A 12,059-nucleotide genomic window follows, 5' to 3' on the forward strand; every position below is an offset into this window, starting at 1 on the left:
GCGCAAAGAGTAAGAACTAGACTTCACCACGATCATATCACATAAATACTTAGGTACAAGACCTTTTAAGCATTTAAATACTTGCAAGATTAATTTAAATTCAATGCGTTGCTGTACAGGTAACCAATGAAGAGATTGAAAAGTAAAAGTAATGTGACAAAATTTAGGAAGAGCGTAAATCAACCGAGCCTCTCCATTAAGTACCATTTGAACTCTTCGAAGCTTATAATCAGGTAAACCAATCATGAGTGCATTACAGTAGTCAATATGACTAATTACATATTTAATTATTAATTAACATAATTAATAAGAGTTTTAGTACAGTCGTTATCCAGGAATATTCTGATCTGCCGAATATTATAGGGTCCATGGTTTGCCATAGAGCAAACTTTTTCAATATGAATGTCCATTGACATGTTGCTGTCAAGATGAACCCCTAGATTTTTTGCACTATCACATGGTTTAATATCCACGTTACCTACTGTTATCCTCTGAACCCGAGTCTTACCAACTTGTTGACGAGTACCAATTAAGAGAAACTCAGTCTAGGAATCATTGATCATTAGCCTATTGCTGATCATCCAATGTCTTATTTCGAAGATAAGTGATTGCATTGCCAGAACAGCCCGTTCCTCAGATAACAGAGAACCAGCATTGAAAGATAAATATAACTGAGTATCATCAGCATAACTATGTGCGTTAGGAAGGTGTTTAGAGACAATGGCAAACAACTGAGAAACATAACAAAGAAAAAGAATAGGACCGAGACAGATGCCCTGGGGTCAGGGACGTCGCTAGAGGGGGGGGGGTGTGGGGGGTGTCTCACCCCCCAATCTTGGTTAAAATGACGATAGTTGGAAAATTTGAGTGCGACAGTCGGAATTTCCGAATGTCGGAATTTCCGACTGTCGCCAGCTTCAATTCGGAATTTCCGACTGTCGCGCTCTAATTTTTCTGACTGTCGCACTCTTATTTTCATATGTTCTTGTAATTTGTGAGTAACATAAAATTTTCAATCAAAATTGACCTTTAATCAGTCATATTTACCACGGTTTCATCGTCACATTGAGAAATTGTATCTCGCGATCCTTATACTCCACCATACAAAACTTCGTATGATTTTGAATACTCAAAAAAAAAATACAACGTTCGCCAGCTTCAATTCGGAAAATTTCTGTATTAATTTTGCTATTGGGTGGGTCGACCTTGTTCGCTAGCTTAAAGTAAGTTCAGGATATACCAGGGACGTAGCCAGGGGAGTAGGGGAGCGACTGCTCCCCCTTTGAGTGTCGAAAAAAATGTTTAAAAACTGTTGTTTTTTAGCATAGTATTTTGTCAGTGCTCTTTTGATCTTGACTAAGTTGTTGCACGAACAGCATGTTATGAAGCTAAGCTAGCAATCGTACGTGATACGCACTTCCTATAAATAATTATTACACAGACTGTTAATACACGGATATAACGATATTTTTTTAGGCCACTGCAAATCTGGCTGTCTTACAAAATATGAAAGTTTATATTGTCCATCAATCCCTGGTGGAAATTCCAGTTGAACTTTTGAACTGGGTTCAACTGGAATTTTCTATACGGAAATTGGCCCAAATTTGAACTAGGTTGAACTGGGTGAACTGGGGTTCCCAACTGGTTCAACTATGTTTTACTGGGTCCAACTGGTTCAACTATGTTTAACTGGGTTCAACTGGTCCAAGTTCAACTATGTTTTACTGGGTCCAACTGGTTCAACTATGTTTACTGGGTCCAACTGGTTCAACTATGTTTTACTGGGTCCAACTGGTTCAACTATGTTTTACTGGGTCCAACTATGTTTTACTGGGTCCAACTGGTTCAACTATGTTTTACTGGGTCAACTATGTTTTACTGGGTTCAACTGGGTCAACTATGTTTTGCTGGGTTAAACTGGGTCAACTATTTTTTTACTTCTTATATTTTTAAATAGTTTGAGCTGGGATTCTCAACTGGTGTTATCTACACTTATATAACACCACACTATAAGAAGTTTTCATTTTTTAACAGTAGATCTATACTGTAAGTACTAAGGGTGTTAGCCACTGAAAATAAATGTTTGTTCTTGATCAGATAACTCTGGGTATGGTGTGATGACCTAACACAGAGCAAGACACATATATAAATGAAGAAGTCAACTGGATTGGATCAAAAGAAATTATAATTATGAATAACAAACAATGTACAGCTGATCTGGGCCCAGTCAAAGAATTAAATAAAACAACTTACAGTCGTGAGGCGCGCACCCAAAATATAAAGAAATACACTTAATTAAAAAGTCTGTTCTGGTGAGTTGGCCTGCTGGTGACATCAAGTATTCTACGACCTCAGACCTTCCACGACATCAGATATTCTACGACTAGTATACCTGGTTGAACCCAACAAATGGTATTATGAATGTCCGATCCCAGCAAAAAAGTATCCTTTAATTTATATGAAATAGTGTTCCAGGAACAGTAAAATAATGTCAATATCCTTTGTAGTAAAATAATGTCCTTTATAAGTGATAGTGTCCTGGAATATATCCTTTATTGTAAAACAATATCCTTTATAGTAAATAGTATCCTTTATAATAAATAGTGTCCCAGACTGGCAGTTGAATATCACAACTTCCATAAAATAATAAGGTCTATGTACAGTAACTTGAACTATGTAAATTAAGGTTTAAAACAAACTATCCAGCCATTAAACTTTCTCTTCTTTCAAAACTGCCTTGCTCAGATACTCATAGCCAATTGCCAACTCCCTATACTGTACCCTCACAAAACTCCTTTGTTCCTAAAATATATACACACAGACCCCATTTCCTGCGAGGGCTAATTTCCAGGAAGAGCAAGATAGTTGCCTAGCAACCCAGAAGAGAGAAAGTTGTTAATCAACCTTTTTGCTGCCACAAGACAACATACAAATGTACTGTACAAATGTATAGCCCTCTGTACAGTGAACACTAATAAACAAGTAAAACTATGGTACAAAACAAAACTTTATGTAAGAGCTGACCATCTTACACTGTACAAATGAAATACACTTGAAATTAGATTGATAGTTTAATCATATGTTCATAATGTTCAGTGTAGGGCATCCTCACATTTGTAGCATATAAGTGTATGCTGTACACTTCACTAGGCTAATGACTTTTGCAAAGTATGTTATTATGACAATAGGACACTTCATGTTTGAAACAACAATCAAGGCAATTGCGTAAATTTTGAAAATTGCTATTATACGTTTGCTAGTTGACAATAACTTTCCTTAAATCATGCGGCTAAATGTAGGTGTTAACTTGAGTATAACTAGGTTAGGCCCCTATACGCTAGGCAACTATAACGTTAGGTTATGTCTAACGTTAGTAATTGTACCATGTGGTATACCTAGTAGGGAACCGGTTTGTTAGGCCTAGCCTATACTATAGTCCTAAGTCACTAGCCTATAGTAGGCCTATAAAGTTTCTGTTCAATTCAAATATTTATGATAAAGAGCACGTTTACAATCAATTATAATGTTACAAGTAAGTGTCAATAATATAAAGACACTGCAAGATCACAAAGGAGGGAACTTAGCCGCGGTAATAATTTAAAATTGTTGGCAAAATCGGTTACAAATGCGATTATTCTGCGAAGCTTCTGTTGGCGTATGTGGTTTGCGGATTCGGAATTTATAAATTTTGCGCTAACACAAGGTACAAATGTCAAAGTTCAAATTTAGTCGAATCATACTATTTTGCACTAGGAAGGCATTTTGCCTACCAATTGTTCAAATCGAAGAACAAATTATAACATAATTTTTTCAAATTTATTATATAGGAAGTATTCCATATTTTTAATCATTGCGGTACAAAAATGTAATCGTTTAATCATAACTGTGATAAATATGACAAAGATTTATTTTACACCCCTGTAAGTTGGCTAATTTAGCATTTTCAATATATTACTATACGGTTACTGCTTACGAACTTACATTATAATATTCTTGATAATTACGCCTAAAATAAAAGCAGTAAACAAAGTCCAAACCCAGTTGGACCAGTGTGCATGAAACCTATAGTTCAACCCCAACAGGGCAAGTTCAACAGTAAACATAGTTCAAACCCAGTTGGGCTTGTGCAAACCAGTGAAACCTAGTTAAACCCCAGCTGGGTTCACCAGCCAATAGTCCAAACCCAGTTGGGCCGGTGCAAAACCAGTTGAAACCTAGTTCAACCCCAACAGGGCAATTTCACCAGTCAACATAGTTCAAACCCAGTTGGGCTAGTGCAAAAACCAGTGAAACCTAGTTGAAGCCCAACTGGATCAGTTCAAACATAGTTCAAACTCAGTTGGGCCTGAACAAACCCAGTTGAACATTGTGTAAACCCAGTTGAACCTAGCTCATGTACAGCATAGCCCAGTTGGAACCCAGTAAGACCCAGTTAAACACAGTTAAAAACCAGTTAAACATAGTAGGCCCTAGTAGAACCTCGTTGATTTTTAACTGGGTTCTACTGGAATTTCTACCAGGGATTAAGTTCGTCAAATGTATTTAAGTCCAGACATTGGACAATAAACAAGAATCATCCTTCTGGAAAAATTGTAAAAGAGCACTATGTTTGTCTTTCTGATATATTATGTAAAAGAACATGTAAAAGAATTCAAACAGGAAACAAAATCTGCTGATAGTATGATATCATATGATAATGATGAAACTGGCAACAAATTGCACCAGATCGCATCTAAGGACCTTCAATTGTTCAAAAAATCTCAAAGGGGAGGGGGACACCCCCTCCCCTTACACCCCTCCCCCATATCAATCGCAAAAAGTGCTTCCTCTTTCAAATTCCTGGCTACGACGGTGGGATATACATTGTCTCTATGGTATACAATTAAAACACTCAATGCTAATCTACGGAAGTTTAAAAGTGCCATCAACATAAGCAAAAACTTTGCCCCATAAGGTACAAATGTATTGCGAAAGTTCGGAACAAAAGTGCAGTCGCGAAAGATGGGGTGTCTAACTGACACTGACCGTATCGTTGACGATGAGTGCGGGGAGGGGGGGGGGGTACAAGGCAGCAGTCGGAATTTTTTTACTCCAAAACCCATCCAGTTGGAATTTCAGCCACTACACCCCCCCCCCCCCAATCATCAGGCCTTAGCTACGTCCCTGCCTGGGGTACACCCCAATTCAAAGAAAAATCTTTCGATGAGATAATTTCTATAGATACATGCTGTTTTCTGAAAGACAGATAATTACCAATCCATTTTTGTGCATTATTAACAATACCAAATTGGGTACGCAATATGTTCATACGAATATCATGGTTAACAGTATCGAACGCTGCACTCAAATCCAACAGGATTAAAAGTGTGCATTGTCGTTGGTCCATATTTATCAATATATCACTATGTATTTTCATAAGTGCAGTTTCTGTAGAGTGATTTTGCCTGTACGCAGATTGGCAATCAGGAAAAGGAGCATGTGATGAACAATGTGAGACAATCTCATTAACTACAGCTCGTTCAACTAACTTGGAAACATAGTTCAAATTACTAATTTGTCTATAATTAGAACAGATAGGGTCCAGACCTGCATTCTTTAACGATGGAGTAACGGTAGCAATCTTCCATTTGTCAGGAACATCACCATCTTTTAGTGAAAGATTTACCATGGTAGTCAATACAGGCAAAAGGGGATCAAGACAATTTCTAAGTAACCAAGTGGGTATAGGGTCAAGATTGCAGGTAGCCGTGTTGGAGGATTTGATAATTGTGCGAACTTCATCATTAGAAAGTGGCTTGAACCCAGTCAACTTCGATGGGAAATGCTGTCGAACATAAGGTTCAAATGGACCAGTAGTAGCAACGGAATCAATGTTTGCATTACTTTTATCAATTTTAGATATAAAAAATTGTCCGAAGTCATTAACAAGTTCCATAGTATTCTGGTGTGGCGGATAAGAAACAACTTGCTTGTTATTTCACAATGACTTTACAACAGTGAATAGTTTCTTGGTGTCGCCTTCACAGTCCCGGATGATTAATGTATAATAGGTTTTTTTAGCAGAATCCAGATGGAATGAATACTCATTGCGCAGAGATCGGTGGACCATTTTGTCAGATTCAAGACCAGATTCACGAAAGACTCTCTCAGCCTTTCGACAAGCGGAGCGTAATATTTTCAATTTATCGGAGAACCATGGCACTGTTGGCCTAACAGTAATAACTCTAGTCAGAACTGGTGCGTGGATATCAAGGACAGATGTTAAAGTACGATCATAGCATTCAATTAAACTCTCCAAATCAAGCCATTCAGTTGTGCATAATGAGGATTGCAAAATATCTGTACAGAATTGATCAATATCAACACTTCGATATTTCCGGTATTTAATTTCTTTAGCTGAATGTTTGGTAATAGGTAGGTCAAGATAACATCTAATTGACCAATGATCAGACACTTTTAAAGCAGATTGTGGAGACGATAACACAATATCGTTAGTAGATCGTGTGAAGATTAAATCAAGCGTGTGTCCGGAGTCATGAGTTGGAATGGAGACATGTTGCTGAAGACTAAACGTATTCATAATATCAGTGAATTTAGTCGCATCAGTACTAGTGTGATCATCCACATGGATATTAAAATCGCCAGTAAAAATAAGTTTTTCAGGACAAAGCACACAGTCTTCAAGGAGATCACTGAATTCTCGGAAAAAAAGTTGAAGTGGTAACCGAATGAGCTTCGGAATATGGAGGACGGTAGATACTTAATAAGCGAACACTGAGATTATCAATAGCGACCAGTCATTCAGAATATTCAAAAGACGACTTTTCATCACATTGCAATAGGTTGATCTTAATTGAGTCACGAAAAACCAAAACCAGTCCCACCACCAATTCTTTCCAGCGGGCGAGGCACTCCAAGGTAAGAATAACCACCAGGCGCTAAGGCAGCTTCAGTAACAGTATCACTTGACTTAAGCCAAGTTTCGGTTAAACAACATAAGTCAGTGACAGCATGAATAATGTGATCAACCATTAAGGAAGTTTTATTTCGAGCTGATTAACATTTGTGACTGCCAACAAGTCTTAGTATTGCCGTCCTGGAAACTAATGTCTAGTTTAAACGAGCAATCAATCGTTTCTCTTCGTTCTGCGCATCGACGTACCGAGGACAAGTTATAGATGACGCCATGTGATTTCGAGGTCCAGAGTTGGCACGTTTGCAATTAATTCAAAAATGTTTATCTATTTCGTCAACGGAGATCTTGCACAGTCTGGTTTCATGGTCATCTGCACAGATGGCACAAGAAGGGGTGGTTTTATAAGAACATTCTTTATGATAGTGCCCAAACAGTTGACATATGCTACATCGCTTGACATGGAATCTATCATAAATTGTGCAGGAGTTCATACCCAAGATGATACGATCACCATGTTTTTTCATGAAGTCACGAAGTGATGGGGACACATTGAATATGGCTTGAAAACGCTTTCATCATTTCTCAAAGGCTTTGAAACGAGATGAGTAATATGATCTCCAAGAGTATTGATTTCAAAATATTCAGCCAACCAACGATTTTGTTGAAGTAGAACAGGCAAAGGGGCATCAGCAAACGAAGCAGAAAACCCGACAACTGCAATAGTTGGCAGCATGGTACCAGCTTTTTTAATAGTTCCAATTTTGGGCAGGTTGTTAGCGATGCCAGTAGACAGTTTGTCACGTGATGAAACTGAGTCACACACAATACTGGTTTCGCCAGATTTGGTTTTGAAAGATTTGCTAATTTAGACATTGCTATCAACAAAAGTTTTCTCAAGTGTGGTGGTGTCAATATGAGATTTTGGAATAACCAGTGCGGATTTGCTTACACGAGCCTTCCTTATTCGGCCATTTTCTCCTCATTTGACCAACACTCACCGATGACAGGGGCAGTCGAAACGCTATCATGAATAGATCCTTTGGCTTGTTCAGCTGATTGCTGAGATTGGCCATTAGATTCAATGAGATTCTTAATTTCATTCAGGTTGAGCCCCAGGCGATCGACTTTCTTTTCTATATCACACATTCGCGATTGTTCAAGGAGTTGACACTAGCCTCTCTGTCTGATTTACAAGAATTAAAGATGTAGAAAAAATTCGGATAGAGTTTAGATGCATTGTGCAGCATATTATACAATGATGATGTGCACAACTTCTTCTTGTCGCTACAATCAAATGCATGCATTGATGATTGGCAAAGAAAACAACACAATAGTTTGGCTGCATGCAGTTGCACACTGTGCACTCGGCAATGGAGGTAGACATAGTTAACGTGTGCACCACACACAGAAATAAGTTTCGCAGAACTAATGTAAGTATCCAAGACATTTTAGGCTTGACAGCCCAGTGCCAAAGGATTTCAAGTCGCCGAAAATTGGGCGAAAATATTGTGAAATTAATTCAAAGAGTACTCACAAGTGGCGTATGAATATAATTATGTCCAGCATCATTGAAATATAAACTCCAATACGTAATTTAAATGAAATAACACAACCGTTTCGGAGTAGATCAAATACTACAATGTTCACAATATTTATATATATATATATATATATATATATATATATATATATATATATATATATATATATATATATGTATATATATATATATATGTATATATATATATATATATATGTATGTATATATATATATATGTATATATATATATAAATATATATATATATAAATAATTACATATATATATATATATAATTATATATATATATATATATAAATAATTATATATATATATATATACATATATATATATATATATATACATATATATATATATATATATATATATATATATATATATATATATATATATATATATATATATATATAATCAGTTTATTTTTCAAAAGACAGCTCGCGAGGTATATCCGTCACGCAAAAGCTTTAATCCGACCCGCGAAAGATGAAAGGCCATACGTGGTGGTGGACATTACCGCCGTAGAACCGGCGTTCTTAAGAGACGGGCCCGAGAGAAATTTCAAATCGGGACACAAAAGTTGGGACTTATCGGGGAAGTGGGCCCTTAAGACCCCATGTTTGAGCAACCTACACATTGCGCAGCCTAGCTGCAGTGAGGCATTTGATTATGTATGGCCCCCTCTCTCTGGCCCCGTCGACAATTAACTGAGACCCCCCCCCCCCTTACCCCAGCATATATAGCCTTCGTGTTTCCACATGTCATACATCTATAAAGCTCAAACCAAAGAAGTTATAAAAGAGAAACAAATGTTTGAATGCAATTTAAAGTGCAATGCTTTAGTATACAATATTAAGTAGGATTTTTTACTAGAACAACATCGAATTTCTGTAAGTTTGTTATGCCTTTTATAAGCCTACATTAAGACCAAATGGCCCAATATGGGTCCCGACGCATATTGCATGGGTGTATGACACCAACACTATAATTTATATTCATTATAGTATAACTGAAAATATCAGATGGTTTTAGAGAGTTTGGTTTGTATTGTCTTATACCTTGTTGTCTTATACCTGCATTCAATTTTAACAAGTTTCTTTTCATATTGTTCTCAAATTTTACTCTTGGTCAAGATGATATTGAAAATAATAGGTTTTTCAAAGAGGAAACGGTAACAAATAACAAGCCATGAACAACAACGGTAACAAATAAATGTAACAAATAAATGAGTATAAATTCTTTAACTATTTTCTAAACAAAAACAACAACATTATCACCCTCAACATAATTCAGATATGTCGTATGAATTTAACTCAATGATAATATTGATTTACTAAAACCATTACTCACTTAATTAGACTATAAACCCCATTAATTAACATTTAACCCTCCACAATTACAAATAAGCACAATAGAGTATATAAATATTCATGACATTGCTGGCTATGTAGCTATGTGCACATCTTACTTCGGAGGAGTATAAAGACCATTCACGATACAATATGTTTATCAATGTTATCATTAGTTGGAAGGATACAGACGATTTGTTCATACCCAATTCAGTTCGTCATTAAAAGCGACCGTCCAAGACGTCGTCGTATGAAAAGCTGCCACCGTTAAAACGAAACAAATGTTTTCGTAGACATCATCATCGTAAGTTATTCCACCATCAACGCAAGTGTTCACATGGTCATCGTATAATATATACATAATCATCATCTGAAGTTTTTACACCCCTTTTAAATCATCATGCAATAATACATTATCATCGTATATTTTTAAATTATCATCGTATAATAATACATCATCATTGTATAATGATACATTATCATCGTATAATAATACATCAGCATCGTATATTTTTGCATAATCATCGTACAATAATACATCATCGTCGTACAATAATACATTATCATCGTATATTTTCACATCATCATTGTATAATGTTGACGTTGATAGGTTACCCAAAGAGCAGACTGTCCTCCCTCCCCAGTCCTCCTTCCTCCATCGTCCTCTCCCTTTGAGTTTCGCCTCCCTTCTTTCCCCTATAATAATCACCACCTCCCACCCTGACCATTCTTCCTTTCCATTCGCCTTTGGTGGAAATCGCTCTTGGAATCGATATCATTTCCGGGACATTTCCAGAACATTAGCCACATTTTCACCAAATCATGATATACAGTTTTGCTCAGTGCTGATTCCTTTAGATTTGATCATATGACTTATATATTCATTGATTTTTTTCTCATAATGTCACATTAAATTGATCTTTTTATACAAGAACCCACTCCCACCCCCAATCCCCACAAAAACAAATGGTACTAGAATTTTTTTCCATATAGTTTTCCTTCGTCAGGTTTCTCCGTGTCTGCCAAACAAATAAGTTACGGTTTAGACTGCACCTATATTCCTACATATATGATGAACGTAAACTTTAGGATTCTAAATAATCCCATAGAAATCGCGTATCATTCAATACGGATGCTAGCTCGAGAACGTATGGTCGATAGAAATTTCGTAAAATCTCTCGAGTTGAGTTCAAAATTGGTCCAAACTTCATTTTCCTGTGGTTTTCTCGTTTGATTTCTTGGCTGCATATTTCGTCAATTTTATTCACCGATAGCTTTTCTACACGAAATTGACCAAAAAAAGAGAAGAAGGTAAAAACAATAACAACTATAGCGTTAACAATAACAAAAGCGTATCGATTATTTACAACAATGTTAATGTATAATGAGTTGGAATATAGGTCAAATTTAACAATATGGAGCTCATACTTACTTATTTCTAGAAAATGATAAACTTCTGCTAAAATTCGATTACACTGCTGGTGCCATTCTTCCAGTTTAATAATATAGAGCTGTTCTCTAGGGTAGACTCTCAACCAGTCAAGTAGAGGTACAATATACAGGCTGACACGCACCCTCTGTTTAGAGAAAGGCACGAGGCCACAAATAAAGAAAATCAAACAATTATCGTATTTTTTTTAAATCAAATATCGTTTGCATTGCATATATAAGTTTCTAACAATGTATGCTTTTACAACGTTCCCAGCCGATCTCTTTGCTTTTTGTATATATATATATATATATATATATATATATATATATATACATATACATATATATATATATATATATATATATATATATATATATATATATATATATGTCACCAAAAACAGAACTAGTATTGTTCGATATAGGTGACAAACGCCTACAGTGGAATTACGATCTTCCTTACCGGTTTCGAACCTCTGGACATACAATCAGCGTCCATAGCCTAGTGGTTAGGGTGTCCGCGTACAGAGCGGGAGGCCCGTGGTTCGAATCCCGGTGGAGGCTGAAAGTTTTTTCACTGTTCTTGATTTTCCAACTCATTACGATTTTCATTTATATATATTCATTTGCCTTTGTCGTTTACCTCCATTGCATTAACATATAGTCTGTTCAAAGTATCTCTTTCGAGATCCGGCTTTAGGAATCACAAATGATTTTCGAGTTGGATAGCATCATGTTTGATCTCTAGAGTAGGGCAAAATATGTCACCAAAAACAGAACTACTATTGTTCGATATAGGTGACAAAC

This window comes from Apostichopus japonicus, chromosome 4 (genome assembly GCF_037975245.1).
Source record: "Apostichopus japonicus isolate 1M-3 chromosome 4, ASM3797524v1, whole genome shotgun sequence".
In the NCBI taxonomy this organism is placed as follows: Eukaryota; Metazoa; Echinodermata; class Holothuroidea; order Aspidochirotida; family Stichopodidae; genus Apostichopus; species Apostichopus japonicus.